Source organism: Panthera leo, chromosome A3 (genome assembly GCF_018350215.1).
Source record: "Panthera leo isolate Ple1 chromosome A3, P.leo_Ple1_pat1.1, whole genome shotgun sequence".
Classification (NCBI taxonomy): domain Eukaryota; kingdom Metazoa; phylum Chordata; class Mammalia; order Carnivora; family Felidae; genus Panthera; species Panthera leo.
The window spans coordinates 107,266,300-107,281,885 of record NC_056681.1 but is presented as its reverse complement, the minus strand read 5'-3'; positions in this window follow the sequence as shown (position 1 = coordinate 107,281,885).

Here is a 15,586-nt window from a genome sequence, read left to right as displayed (position 1 = left end):
CAGTAGATGAATACTTTTCACGTAGAAGCAGAATTTTGTCTGGGATGCTTTAACACACAAAGGTAAGTTTTGGTTCATTTTTGCATTTTTGCATCCAGCTAACAGAATAGGAAAGGAGGTAAGAATTCAGAGACAGGATCTGAAGAATTTTTAGAGCAGTTTCCTCTAAAAAAAAGTATATTTAATTGAAGTACCTTCCCATGCTGGAAGTGAAACTTTGCTGCTTGTCTGTATGGCTCTTGGTAAAAACAGAGGTAAGTGGAAGATGGGGGGGACTCTGGGGAATTTGAGAGGGCTCCGTCTGGAAAGCTACCTTTTGGGTATGTTGCACCTGGCAATACACCTTGTCAGGTGTTAAAGATTCAGTGAACTCCAAGTATTTTGCCTATTTTCCATTTGCTTCTCAACCCCCTATACACTTAGGTGGCAATTTAATTCATCTGCTTCCTACTCATTTACACCTAACTCATAATAAATGTTTGGAGGGAAAGCTGAGAACTCTCACCTGGGTTTAGTTAATACAGATTTTCAGTTCCAGAAAGGAAAGACACAGGATCATTTAGTCTAATTCATAACATGGGAGCCCTCTCTTCAAGCGCTATGCAACATTGTGACATAAGTATCTAACCTATACTATCTCTTGATGTCCTACTCTTGTATGTCCTGCTATCTTCACATAGTACTCCAACCTCATGATCCCCTAACACAGTTCCCTATATCTTTGTAACTCCTGCTTTACTCATTAGCACACTGTTCATCTGATAAAGGAATTCGTGCTATGATCATGGACAATATTGGGATGGAACCAGTAATACTCAAATTTTATTGGAAGTTTACTACAGGTCAGAAAGAGGATTTGTTTATTGTACTCATAACCACTTGAGGACAGTGTTGCTATCCTCATTCAGAAAATGGAATTTGGGCATGGAGAAGTTGAGGGACTTGGCCTTGGTCATACTGCTTGTGTGTTGTGGAATAGAACTTGAAATACAGGCCGTCTGACTTGGCTCGCACTCTTAACCCCCGTGCTCACTACCTCTTGTTGACTTAGAACCTTCCCAATGTGTTAGCATTTGAGTGGCCTTCTCAGGATCTTTAGTCTTAACGTCTAAGGGATAGGCACCGAGAGCTACAAAAATAAGTCCTTAGGACTCTTGAACCATAAAAGTTGGGTAGGAGGATGAGAGGATTACTCCACATTCATCTAAGGCTGTGTCATAAGATGCTAAGATACAAAATTATTTTGTGGGGTCTACTTGAAGAATTGGCCCTTGGTACCTTCAATGTAGACAACAAATGTTAATTTAAAAATCCCCACTGGATTTCCCAGGCAGCTTGAGGCTCTGAAATCTGAATTTGCCCGCCTTCCAACCTCCCTACGACATCACCAGTCGGCCCCAACCCTCAGGCCAGCCTGGGTATCTCAGTGTTGTGGTCTTCCAACCCAGCAGCACCTGAGAGCCTGTTGAAAATGAAGATACTTAGGCCCTGTCCCAGACCTACTGATGGAGAGACTCTGGAGCTAGAGCCTAATAATCTGTTTTAATTAGCATTCCAGGTGATTCTGATCAGTGCTCGAGCTTGCAGACCAGTGTCTCTGGGGCAGGAGTCAATAAAATGGAAAATGGATCCTTGTTAAGTCACACTGTGCTGAGAATGGTGGATCAACCAGAGTGTGGCTAGGTCTGGCTCTATTGGCAGCAAGTATATGTGAAATACAAAGTATCAGTTCTGGGGGGGGGGAGCCTTAGAAATCAAAAGGAGGAGGTAGCAAAAGCTTTAGTACTGACAAAATGCGAAGGACTGAAATGTCTATAGAATCCTTGTAGACCAGAACAAGTCTGACATTTGACCCCAGATACCCAAGGTCTGGGTGGGGGCCCAAGAGGAGGGGGTACATGGCAGGAAAAGGCACCAGGGTTGGCATCAATGTACGGCAGACTGGGTGATGTAAACATCAGAACTTAGAGTTCTGGAGGCCAGAGGTCTGAAATCAAGGTGTCCTCAGAGCCCTACCCCCTCTGAGGCATAAGGGAATGAACTATTCCATGCCTCTCTCCTAGCTTCAAGCATTCTTTGGCTTCTAGATGTACTCCTCCAATCCCCCATTTTCACATGGCATTCTCCCTATGTGCTTTCACATTGTTTTCCCTCTGTATATGTTTGTGTCCAGATCTGCCCCCTTTTATAAGGACATCAGATAAACTGCATTAGGGCCCGCTCTCATGACCTCACGTTAAGTCCATTGCCTCTGTAAATACCTTATTTCCAAATGAGGTCCCATTTTCAGGTGGTGGGGTTAGGACTTAAATGTATCTTTGCGCAGAAACACAGTTCAACCCATGACAGTTTCTAGAGGAGGAAAGTGAGGAATTGAGACAGAAGAAGAGGGGAGAGTAGAGACTGATCCCTTGGTGGATATATAAAAGCAAAGAGTGTGCCCTTTGGAGCTTCCGTTGACCCTTTTGTGCTTTTTTCCTGCTTCACTTTAGATGTTACAAATTTTGGATTAGCCCCATCCCTGACACTGGGTTCTCCCTTCCCAAAGTTGGCAGTACAGTGGAGTAGAGAGAACACTGCATTTGGGATGAAGGGTGCAAAGTGGATATTTTGTTCTGTTTTATCATATGTAGGAAGAGACTAATACCTGCCCTGCCTCTTGAGAAATTATCTGTTGAAATGTGAACTTTGCTTACGGTAAACCCTATAAACTCTGTAAAGAATTCAGTCCCAAGAAAGTATCGTGTAAGCTGGTAACAGCTTAGTGAGCCCTTTCTCCTCCTCTGTTCCCCTCCTCAGTCCCCATGGGATTTTTAAAGGACTTTGTGGTTTTATACCAAAACCTGTGTGGCATGGGAATGGGTGGATGGGGCAGGGCTGCTGCTTCAGAGTGCAAATTTTTCCAACTGCTTCTAGAACATACACTGCACAGATAGGTAAGAGACTTTGGCAGAGGGATACCAGGCCTTGACTGCAGACTCCAGTTTTGTGATGGAATTGCTTTCCTCCAGTTGTATATTGAGCACTGCAGCATCCACCAGTTCCAGGAAAGGCTGTTAGAAGTCATGTCCGTAAAGGAATTTACTGGAAGCGGGAGCAAATGCCACATGCTAGATAAACGGGTTTACTCATCTTCCCACAGGGAGATCTTTTATACTGAAGAGTCCTTTCTTGGGAGAATTCCTTTTTAGGTTTCTAAGATTCCCAGGAGTGATGAAGGCTCATAACCTACTTCTGCCTTTACTCAGGGATTGTTCTGTGGCTGAATGGAAGGGGAATCAAATTTAGAACTGCCTGAAAGGAAATCTAGATAGAAGCTATTATTAGATGAGAGGTGAACTGAGGTGGTATCAGCTGGTAAGGTACTATCAATTGTGCTTGGATTTAGGAGAGGATCTTAAATAAGAGCATGGACCTAAGACCATGAAAGCAGGAGGAATAATGGGCTTTAAAAACTTTGACTCTTCAGAAGCCAAGGTCACCACCATGGCTTATATATAAGGAGGCTCACTTCACGTAATAAGAGAAATAAAAATGTGTCCTTAGGAAAGGACAGGACACTAAGGAATAAAATAGTTAATTGTGTTTGGAGGGACTCTCTTAAAATTTCCAATGGTGTTGTAAGATGGGGAAAAAGAGAAAATACAGAGTAATAGAGTTGGAAAGACGTCTCCAGCTGCCAAACTTCCCCACCTGGCATTTAAAATGGTCTTTTCATACTCTTGGTCTCACTTTACCTGTGCAGCTTTGCAGGATCTTGGTGATCTAATTCCAAAGTCTTTGCCTGATGGATGCAAAAACTGTTGACCAGAGAGTTTAAAGGATAGCTCACTCTTACACAACTGGTTAACATTAGAATTGAAATGAGAAAAGTTAAATCTCCTGTGAAATATATGGTTAGTAAAACTTGTATTAAAGAGTACATCCCCACACGTAATTGTGTGTGTGATTCCTGAATGACTGTGATTGATTTCTAGTTTCTTTGGATTGTATTTTCCTCAATATACTTATGCTTGGGAAGCCTACAGGCACTATTTCAGCAACAGCCCAAACAAGGGGCGGAAAGCAGGGTGCTCTTATTCATTAGATTTCTTGACCCTGTTTCTCCTTGTGTTGGCCTTATTCTCACCTCCCTTGAGGATGAGCTTCCTCCTTGTGGCCACAAAAGATGGGCATTGGTAACATTAGTCTTTGTCTACACTCTGTAACACCAGGAGAGACCGTGTTTCTCGAGAGGATTCTAATTGGTCCTTCAGTCATGTGACCTAGATGGATTCATAACTGTGGTCAGGAGGTGGGGGGACATTCTCATGGACCCAACCAAGTCCTGTGCCTCTCCTGTCACTGAGGGCATATGGTAGATACTCCTGACAATACTTTATGTATTTGTATTTATCTCTTTTATTTTTTAATGAAACTTATTGTCAAATTGGTTTCCATACAACACCCAGGGCTCATACCAACAGGTGCCCTCCTCAATGCCTATCACCCACTTTCCCCTCCCTCCCTTTCCCCATCAACCCTCAATTTATTCTTAGTCTGTATTTCTCAGTACCAAAAAAAAAAAAAAAAAAAAAGTCTTCTGACTTTTCTGGTCTCTTTCCCTCATCCTGTAGATCTCTCAATTTACTGTCCTTACAACTTTCCACTCCCACCAGACTTAATCCTGTCTCTGTGATGATGTTGGGATTTCCCTCTCTAATTGAAAGGAGCCTGTGACCTACACAGAGACCAGGGTTCTAATCCAACCTCTGCCATTAACTACTGGGTCTTGATGGCCCATCTCCTTGGGCCTCAGTTCTCCTAAATATTTGAGCACATGACTTGAGGATGGAACTCCAATGACTGCCATACAAGCATAAATATGGGGAGACTCCAAATAAGGTGTCTCCCATTTTCCCTTTGTATCATAGGCACATGAAATGAGTGTGTTAAGTTATACTTTTCAGGATGCAAATGAATGTCAAAATTTAGTGATGCAGACATGTTAAAATAGCATTTTTCATAAAAATTAGTCACATAGTATTTTTTCTCATGTTTTATAAATTTTAAACACATATTGAGCATTGGCATCATCATGAATAAAGCCACTTTTGGACCATCTCACAGTTTTCCAGAGTATGCTGTCTTTACTTCCAGCTAATACATAGTCCCTTTTGAATCTGCGTATGATGTTTTAACTGGCATTTATTGTCCTCACAAATGCTTTCAAAAGACATTAGTATACTTGATTTTTCTTTTGTGCTTGATAGCTACAACATGTTGATTTTTCAAATGATCTTTTTTTTTTTTTTAATTTTTTAAAAATTTTTTGAAAGTTTATTTTTGAAGGAGAGAGTGAGCATGTGAGCAGGGGAGGAGCAGACAGGGAGACACAGAATCCAAAGTGGGCTTCAGGCTCTGAGGTGTAAGTACAGAGCCCCGTGTGGGGCTCAAACTCCCATGATCTCCTGTGAGATCATGACCTGAGCCAAAGTTGGACGCCTGACCGACTGAACCACCCAGGTGTCCTTCAAATGATCTTTAAAAGCTTGTTTATAATGGCATCTAGTACTCACAATTCTGAGCTCACACCCCGGGAATAATTACTACTCCTTGATTAGATTTCTCATTTCCTCATTGTCCACAAGCGAATCTGTCATGTGACTTCTATAAACCTTTAACATTGCTTACGGCATTTAAGGCTAATAGGTTTAATTCAGAAGATAATTTATTCCAAATAAAGCTTTATAGAGTGTGCCCCTTTATTTTTGTTTTTTTGAGAATTTTTAAGGACGTAGATAACATGATTCCCTCTTTTTCAGAGCAAACACTTTGGGAAAAACCCTCACCTTAATATTTGTGATGGAAAGGGGGAGGCAAGGAGAACAGTTGATTAAAGCTGACTTTAAAACTTCACATGGGAGAGGAGAGGTGGGTATGATGCCAGAGGAGGACTCAGTCATGCAGAGAGTCTAGGGTGGCTTCCCTATAGACTGGCACAAAGGCAGGCATGGGCTGTGTTGAGCCAGTGGAAACCTCAGAGGGACCACGGCCCCTGGAGGTATAGTTGGCATGAGTTAAAGGAAAAGGAAGAGAGGGTAAGGTTTGGAAGGATCTCCACATGGAGAAAGAACAGGGGAGAAACAGGTCACCCGTTGCACCTCAATTCTCTTCAGTATAAACATGCCCTTTCTGTAGGGCACTGGCTATTCATGAAATGTCAAATTTCAAACCTGAAACTGTGTGAAAACTTTGGATGAATATCACTGGGAAAATGAACAGATGAATAGTGAGTAACCGATCTTATTTTCTGAAAGGCTAATGCTTGCTGTGTCTGAAAGTTAGGACTGTTGAAACTTCTATTTCACACGGGATGAGACGACAATGAGCCGGACTTGCCTTGGTTAATTAGTCCAAGCAAGGGAGGCATTTGGGGATCTCTGTCAGATGGCCCATTGTACAGGTAAGCTAGTGTTTTTTGAAACCTATTTCAGGTACGTAAACAAAATAAATGACAACATGTGGATGAAACATTTTCACGAACGTGATTTCATTACACAAACCTCTGAAGGAGGCAACCATTATCACTCCCAGTTTGCAGATGAACACAAAATGGAGATGTGGGGTGGTTAAGTACTTAGGTCTACCTCTCAAAGAGGTAACCCAGAGAATGTTGGATTAGTGATGTTCCCTGTTATGTTGAAAGTTTAGAAACCGTTACATAGACTGACATCCAACACTAGGTGACATTTCCCCACTCCGTTCCTCAGCAAAGTCCAGGCAGTATAGCTGCTAGGGAGAACTTACTCTGAAGGAAAAATGCCCAGTTAATAAAACTTTACAGGTTCAAAGGCACGAAAGTTACTGTGTTTCAGTTTGTTTTGCTGTTGTGGGTTTAGTAAGACATGAACGGGCATATTTCAAATAGTACAAAAGGTTACAATAAAACATGTTTTTATGTTGTGTTCTCTTGACCTTCCTCTTCTAGTTCCAGTCCCAAGAAGTAACTTTCAAACTACTCTCTTGTGAATGCTTCCAGAGAATTCTCTATACCTGAGTGCATCATTACTTATCCCTCTTGCCAGTGTTTTTTTTTTTTTTTGTGTGTGTGTGTTGTTGTTGTTTTTTTTTTTTTTTAAGCACAATTGGTAACACGTTGAAAATCTTAAAACTTCTATTATATTTTGGAGTTTATTCCAGATCATTCCACAAAAATTGACCTTATTCTTTATAGGGGCTATTTAGTATTCCATTACGTTTCATCTACTGAATAGATAATTTATGGACATTTGGGTTCATAAACAATGCTGAACTACACACTTTATTATTCTGTTCTTATGTGGACATATCTTTACAAAAACCCATCTAGGTGTATATATCCTGTATCAGAAAGTATGCTTTTAAAACTGGGAAATTACCAAATTGTTATCCAAAGATGGTAAACTAAGTTGCTCTCCTACCAGTTAGGAATGACATTATTTCTTTCACTACTGATTTGGTTTTACATTACCAAATTTTTTATTATGGTCAGTTTACCGGGTGAAAATTTAGTTTTTTAAAATATTTTTTATTGATTATTTTTGAGAGAGAGTAAGCAGGGAAGGGGCAGAGAGAGGGAGACACAGAATCGGAAGCAGGCTCCAGACTCTGAGTGCTCAGCACAGAGCCCGACGTGGGGCTCAAACTCAGACTGCGAGATCATGACCTGAGCTGTAGTTGGCCACCCAACCGACTGAGCCACCCAGGCGCTCCGAAAATTTAGTTTTAATTTGTATTTCATACATTAAGAGTTGGCATAGCTGAAGATCTGTTTAACAATATGAACACGTTGAATTGTACACTTTAATGGTTAAGATGGTAAAAGTTGATAAAAATTTATATATTTTAATATATTTAAACCCTTTTTGTACTCTTCCTGTCCTTTGTCCATTTTTCAATTGGTTTAATGCTATTTTCCTTATTGGTTTGTTGCTGTTTTAATTTTAGGGAGAGGGGAAGTATGAGTGGGGGAGAGGGGCAAAGGGAGAGAGACTCTTAAGCAGGCTCCCCACTCAGTGCAGAGCCTGACCTGGAGCTCAGTACTGCAACCCTGGGATCATGACTTGAGCCGAAATCAAGAGTTGGATGCTCAGCTGACGGAGCCACCTAGGTGCCCCTCCATGTTGGGTTTTTAAGAACTCTTGTTATACTAAGGAAAGTAGCCCTTTGCCATAGGCCGTGAATATCTTTCCCAGTTTTTAAGTTGTATGAGGTTTAGAGCATTTTTTCCACTTAGATTTAAAGAAAAAAAAAATTGCATGTATAGTTCAAAACCAATTTAGATATTTGGTCTTTAAGAAATTTCTTTTGTGATTGTATTTTTTTGTCTCTAATTTTACTTTCATTTAAATCCTTAATCCATCCAAAATATTTTTGTCATAGGTTATATTCTTGCCTCACTATCTGTAAGGTGAATATGCAGTTCCAATGTGTTCTATTGTTTTTCCTCTGCTGAGTTAGAATGCTACCAAATTTCCACATGTAACTTTATTTTTGGAGTCTTAACATTCAACTTGTTAATCTTTCTATTCATTTACGTGTTCTAAATTTATTACTATGATTTTATAATGCATCTTCTATACTTAGAAATTTAACATTTTTATGTTTTACTACAAGTTGTCTTACTACTGATAAAGCGAAACCAAAATGGAGGCCGCAATTTGAGCATACCTGTAAGCCAACCACCCATAGCCATGATGTAACCAAAACTTAAGCTGTCCCGATTTCCCTGAAATGCTGACTCTCACCTTAAATAATACTTCTTCATGTCAGCATAGCCTTGTAGTTTTCTAGGCAATCAGCTGCAAGCAAGTAAACTTAGTGGTATTAATACTAAAAAGAATGTAAGTTTCAGGAAACTTTCTGGGAAACATCGTGGAGTAGGAGGATCCTAGGCTCACCTAGTTTCCAGGATAGTGTAAATAACCCAGAAAATGACCTGAAGACTGGCAGAATAGACTCTTCACAGCTAAATGTAGAGAAGAGGGCCAAACTGATGCATGGGACTTTCCCTGGAAGGGAGGGATGCCACATGGAGAAGGAAAAGGAACAGACCCCCCCCCCCCCCACCCCACACACACACACACCAACCCAGGCACAGGGGACCCACACTGTGAAGACAAATCCCTATGACATTTGACTTTGAAAACCAGAGGGATATAATTTTGTGAGTTATTAAAATCTATGGGGCTTAACACCTGAAACTTTAGAAATCAGGCTCAGCTTTGGGAGAGCTGGAGGATAAGAAACGGAGTCCCTGGTTTTCAAGAAACAGCACAACTAACAGTTGTATATACTGTATACCACGGAGATACAGTATAGAAGTAGTCTGAAAAATCCCTAGGGTATGTGGGAATGTGATTTATTTACTAATCTGTGCGCTGAAGGGGCAGGGATCTTTGGGAGACTTCCCTAAGCACAAAAGAGCTGTCTGTGAGTGCCGTTTCCCTAATCCTGCCTGAACTGCAGGAACAAGCACAGCATTTATGCTCTGTACCTAGCTTGTTAATAGTGTGCCCTGCCATGTGCTCCTAGAAGACTTACCTTCTTCATCCCAGCCTGGGCAGTTTCCTGAGGGGCTGCAGGTCCCTCCTGCCGCTGACACAGACCTGCTGGCTCTGCCCCAACCCTGCCCTCGAGTTATGTGGGCCTGCCCCCTCCAATATGCCTTTGGCCAGAGCCCATCCAAAGTGGTGCCACAAGTCAGGCAGTGTCTAAGCAGCCCTACAGGGGCTGGCACCACTCTTTCTTGACTCCTGCCCCAGGGTGAGGGGAAGGTAATCACACCAGCCTGACTGCATCCCCAGGGGTGGGATGGGGCAGACATCTAGTCTGTCTGTACGTCCCAACCACCAATGAAAGCTCAGGGGATAGGAGAAGTGCCCTGCAATTTGGTGCTACTGAATTTCTGGCAGATGCGTGGTCTGACTTCACTCAAGCCCGAGGCAGCCCCAGACTGGCCCATTAACACAGGAACTGAATCCTGCTGACAGTAGACCATGAGAGGCCATTGCAGATGACTGCCTGGAGGCAAACACAGCTCAGTGACAACAGCAGGGTGTATACAGCACACACAGACACCCCAGAAGTGCAGGTTCTGGTGAACAGGGGACATTGCACTACAGGGCACTACGGCACTTCTTCATAAGGCCACAACTTTCAAGATCAGGAGACGTAGCTGACTTTCCTGATGCGTAGATACAAAGAGCTAGACAAAATGAAACGAGTATATCCCAAATGAAAGAACAGGACAAAACAATAGCAAGAGAGCTAAATGAAACGGAGATAATATGTCTAATAGAGATTTGGAAGTAATAGTCCTAAGGATACTCACTGGAATTGAGTAAAGGATCTCGGTGAGACCCTCAACAAAGAGAAAACTTTAGAAAGAACCAATCAGATGAACTCGACAACTGAGGCCAAAAATCTGCTAGATGGAATAAATACAGTAGAGGAAGCAGAAGAATGGAATAGTGACCTGGAGGGTGGAGAATGGAAAACAAGCTAAAAGAGAAGAAGAGGGAAAAAAATAGACTTAAAGGAACTCAGTGACACCATCAAGCATAATAACATAGGGATCCCAGAAGGAAAAGAGGGGAAAGGGGGCAGAAATTTTATTGGAAGAAATAATAGCTGAAAACTTCTTGAGTTTGGGGAAGGAAACAGAAATCCAGATTCAGGAGGCACAGGGCCCACAAAAATCAACCCAAGGATGTCCACACCACACTTGATCTTAGCCAAAAGGCCGAGAAGCGATAAGGATGTCCACACCAAAACACACAGTAATTAAAATGGTAGAAGTATGATAGAGAATTTTTAAAGCAACAAGAGAAAGTAGTTACAACAAGTGAACTCCCATAAGGTTAGCTTCTTTTTCAGCAGAAATTCTATAAGCCGGAAGAGTGGCATGATATATTCAAAGTGCTGAAAGAAGAAAACCTGCAACCTCTATACTCTATCAGCAAAGCTATTATTCAGAATAGAGTTTCCTAGACAAAAGTTAAAGGAATTCATTATGACTAAACCAGCCATATAAGAAATGTTAGATGGGACTTTCTGAATGGAAACGGATGACCATAGGCAAGAGTAAAAAAGTAGGAAGCAGAAAAGCAGTAAAATATCAGGGGTTTCAGATAAGGATGTAAATTATGATACTGTATACCTGAAACGTGGTGGGGGGCAGGGAAAAGGAATAAAGAGTTCAAATTTAAGGAACTGTCAATTTAAAATAGATTTATATTTTAATAAGTATAAAGTATATGGGATATATAAGATGTTATATAAAAACCTAGTGAGCAAAAAATGAAAAAGGAATAAAGTATATCACTAGAGAAAGCCAGCAACTGTGAGAAAGTAAGAGAAGAACAAATAGGAACTACAAAAACAACCATAAGACAAGTAACAAACCCACAACTGGTATGTACTTATCAGTGATGACTTTGAATGTAAATGGACTAAATGTTCCAATCAAAAGACATGGGATGATGGAATGGATAAAGTAAGACTTATCAGTATGTTGTCTACCAGAGACTCATTTGAGACCTAAATACACAGATTGGAAGTGAAGGGATGGGAAATGCAAATGAATTTATCATGCAAATGCATTTATCATGCAAATGCAAGTGAAAAGAAGGCCGGGGTAGCAATACTTATTTGGGACAAATAGACTTTAAAACAAAGGCTAACGAGATGAAGAGGACAATATATGATCCTAAAGGGAACAATCCAACTAGAAGATAGAGCAGTTATAAATATGCTTCCAACATGGAAGTATCCAGATACATAAAGCAGTTAAAAACAAACCAAAGTAATTGGCAGTAATACATTAATAGTAGGGGATTTTAACACCCCATTTACTTTGATGGACCATTGAAACAGAAAATCAACAAGGAAACAATGGCTTTTAATGACATGTTAGACCAGATGGATCTAACAAGTATATTCAGAACATTGCATCCTAAAACAGAATATGCATTCTTCTCAAGAACATGTGGGACATTCTTCAGAATAGCTCACATGTTAGGCCACAAAACAAGTTTCAACAAATTTAAAAAGATTGAAGCCCTACCGTGCATCTTTTCCGACGACAATCCTATGGAAGTAGAAATCAGCTGTAAGAAAAAATCTGGAAAGAACACAAATACATGGAAGCTAAATAACATGTTACCGAACAACGAACGGGTCAACCAAGAAATCAAAGAGGAAATAAATATATGGAGGCAAGAGAAAATTAAAACACAGCAGTCCAAAATCTTTGGGATGCTGCAGAAACTGTTATAAGAGGGAAGTGTGTGGTAGTACAGGCCTACCTCAAGAAACAAAAAAAAATCTCAACCTGGCCTTATATCTAAATGAACTAGGAAAAGAACAAAACCTGAAACCAGTGGAAAAAAAGGAAATAAAAACAAAAGTAATAATAAACTAAAAACAATAGATCAATGAAGCCAGGAGCTGGTTCTTTGAAAAGGTCAGCAAATTTGATAAAACTTTTGTCAGATTCAAAAAAAGTAGAAATGAGAATAACCAACACCACAGAAGTACGAAGTTATAGAATATTTTGAAAAGTATATGCCAATACATTGAATAATCTAGGAGAAGCGGATAAGCTCCTAGAAACCTATAACCCCCTAATACTGAAGTAGGAAGAAATAGAAAATTTGAACAGAGTACCAGCAATTAACTTGAACAATAATTTAAAAATTCCCAACAAAAGCCCGGGACCAAATGGTTTCACAGGTGAATTCTACCAAACATTTAAGGAAGAGCAAATATCTATTCTCAAGCTATTAAAAACATAGAAGAGGAAGGAAGCTTCCAAATTTATTCTAAAATGTATTCAGGGCAGCATCGCCCTGATACCAAGACCAGTGAAAGATGCTACAAAAAATAAACTACACACCGATATCTGTGATGAAAACATGCAAAAATCCTCAATAATAGCAAACCAAATCCAATGATATATTAAAAACAATCTTTTACCATCAAGTGGGATTTATTCCCTAGAAGCGAGGATGGCTCAATATTCACAAATCAACCGATGTGACACATCACATCAAAAGTGAAAGGATCAAAAACATCATTTCAATAGAGGCAGAAAAAACATTTGACAAATTTAGAGGGAATGTGCCTCAAAATAATGAAGGCCATATCTGAAAAGCCCACAGCTAACATCATACTCAGTGGTGAAAAACTGAGCTTTTCCCTTAACGTCAGGAACAAGGCAAGCATGTCCACTCTCACCACTTTTATTCAACATAGTACTGGAAGTCCTAGCCACAGCACTAAGAAAACAAGACATCCAGATTGGTAAGGAAGAAATAGAACTTTCACTATTTGTGCATGGTGTGATACTATAGAGAATCTTAATGACTCCACCAGCACAATACTAGAACTGGAATAATGAATTCAGTAAGGCCTTGGGATTATAAAATATGTAGAAATTCATTGCATTGCTAGACGCTAATAATGAAGTAGCAGAAAGAGAAATTAAGAAAACCTCCCATTTACAATTGTATCAAAATAGGGGCACCTGGGTGGCTCAGTTGCTTAACCACTGAGTTGGTTAAGCATCCAACTCTTGATTTCAACTCAGGTCAAGATCTCATGGTCATGAGATGGAGCCCTGTGGTGGGTTCTGATTCTCTCTCCCTCTTTCCTTTCTCTCTCTCAAAACAAAAATTGCACCAAAAATAACGAAGTAAGCTTAACCAAGGAGGTAGAAGACCTGTACTCTGAAAGCTATAGACATTGATGGAAGAAATTGAAGATGGGCACAAACAAATGGAAAGATATTCCATGCTTGTGGATTGGGAAGACAAATATTGTTAAAATGTCCACACTATCCAAAGCAACCTAAGGACTTAATACAATTCCTGTCAAAATACCAACAGTGTTTTTCACAGAACTGGGACAGATAATCCTATAACTTGTATGGAACCACAAAAGACCCTAAACAGCCAGCCAAAGCAGTCTTGAACAAAACTGGAGGTATCACAATCCAGAATGGTACTGGCACAAAAAGAGATACACAGATCAAGGATACCAAATTGCCACCCAGATAAACCCATGATTATGTGGTCAGTTAATTTTTGACAAAGGAGGTAAGAATATGCAACAGGAAAAAGAGCGTCTTTTTAACAGGTAATGTTGGGAAAACTGGACCACTTATACGCAAAAATAACCTTGAAATGGATTAAAGACTTAAATGTGAGACCCGAAACCATAAAAATCCTAGAAGAGAGAACAGACAGTAATTTCTCTGACATCAGCTGTAGCAACATGTTTCTAGACATGTCTCCTGAGGCAAGGGAAACAAAGGGAAAAATAAACTAATGGGACTACGTCAAAAAGCCCATGCACAACAAAGGAAACAATAAAACTAAAAACCTGAAAGGTAGAAGATATTTACAAATGACATATTCAATAGAGTATAAGTAACTTCTATGACATAAGTAATAAAAATAGGTAGAAGATGTGAACAGACATTTCTCTAAAGAAGGCCTATAGATGACCAACAGAGACATGAGAAGATTCTCAACATTGCTCATCATCAGGGAAATGCAAATCAATACCACAATGAGATCACCTTACACCTGTCAGAATGGCTAAAATCAAAAACATAAGAAACAAGTGTTGGTAAGGATGTGGAGAAAAAGGACCCTTGTGCACTGTTGATAAAAATGCAAACTGGTTTACCCATAGTGGAAAACAGTTTGGGGGTTCCTCAAAAAATTAAAAATGGAATTACAGGGGGCACTGTGTGGTTCAGTTAAGCATCAGACTTCAGCTCAGGTCATGATCTCGTGCTTCATGAGTTCAAGCTGACAGCTCAAAGTCTGGAGCCTCCTTCAGATTCTGTCTTCCCTCCCCTCTGCCCCTTCCTTGCTCATGCTCCTTCTCTCTTTCAAAGAATAAACATTAAAAAAAATTTTTTTAATGGAATTACGGTATGATCCAGTAATTTTACTATTGGGTATTTACCCAAAGACTCCAAAAACACTAATTGAAAAAGATAAATCCACCCCTCTGTTAATTGCAGTATTTACAATAGCCAAACTATAGAAGCAGCACAAGTGTCTGTCTACAGAGGAATGGATAAAGGAGAGTGGTGTGTATATATAATGGAATATTACTCAGCTATAAAAAAGAATGGGATCTTGCCATTTACAACACCACTGGATGGATCTAGACAGTGTAATGCTAAATGAACTAAGAGAAAGACAAATATCAATATGCCTTCATTCATATGTGGAATTTAAGAAACAAGAAAAAGACCAGAAAACCACACTCTTAACTGTAGAGAACTAACTGATGGTTACCAGAGGTGAGGTGGGTTGGGGGATGAGTGAAATAAGTAAAAGGGTTTAAGAGTACACTTACTGTGATGAGCGCTGAGAAATGTATAGAATGGGTGAATCCCTCTATTGTATACCTGAAACTAATATGACACTTTATGTTAACTCTATCAGAATTTAAAAGGAAAACATAAAGTATGTAAGTTTCTAGTAACCAATCACAATGGGAAAAAAGCACTTTCCTTTCCATGCTTTATAAAGTGTGGCGTAAT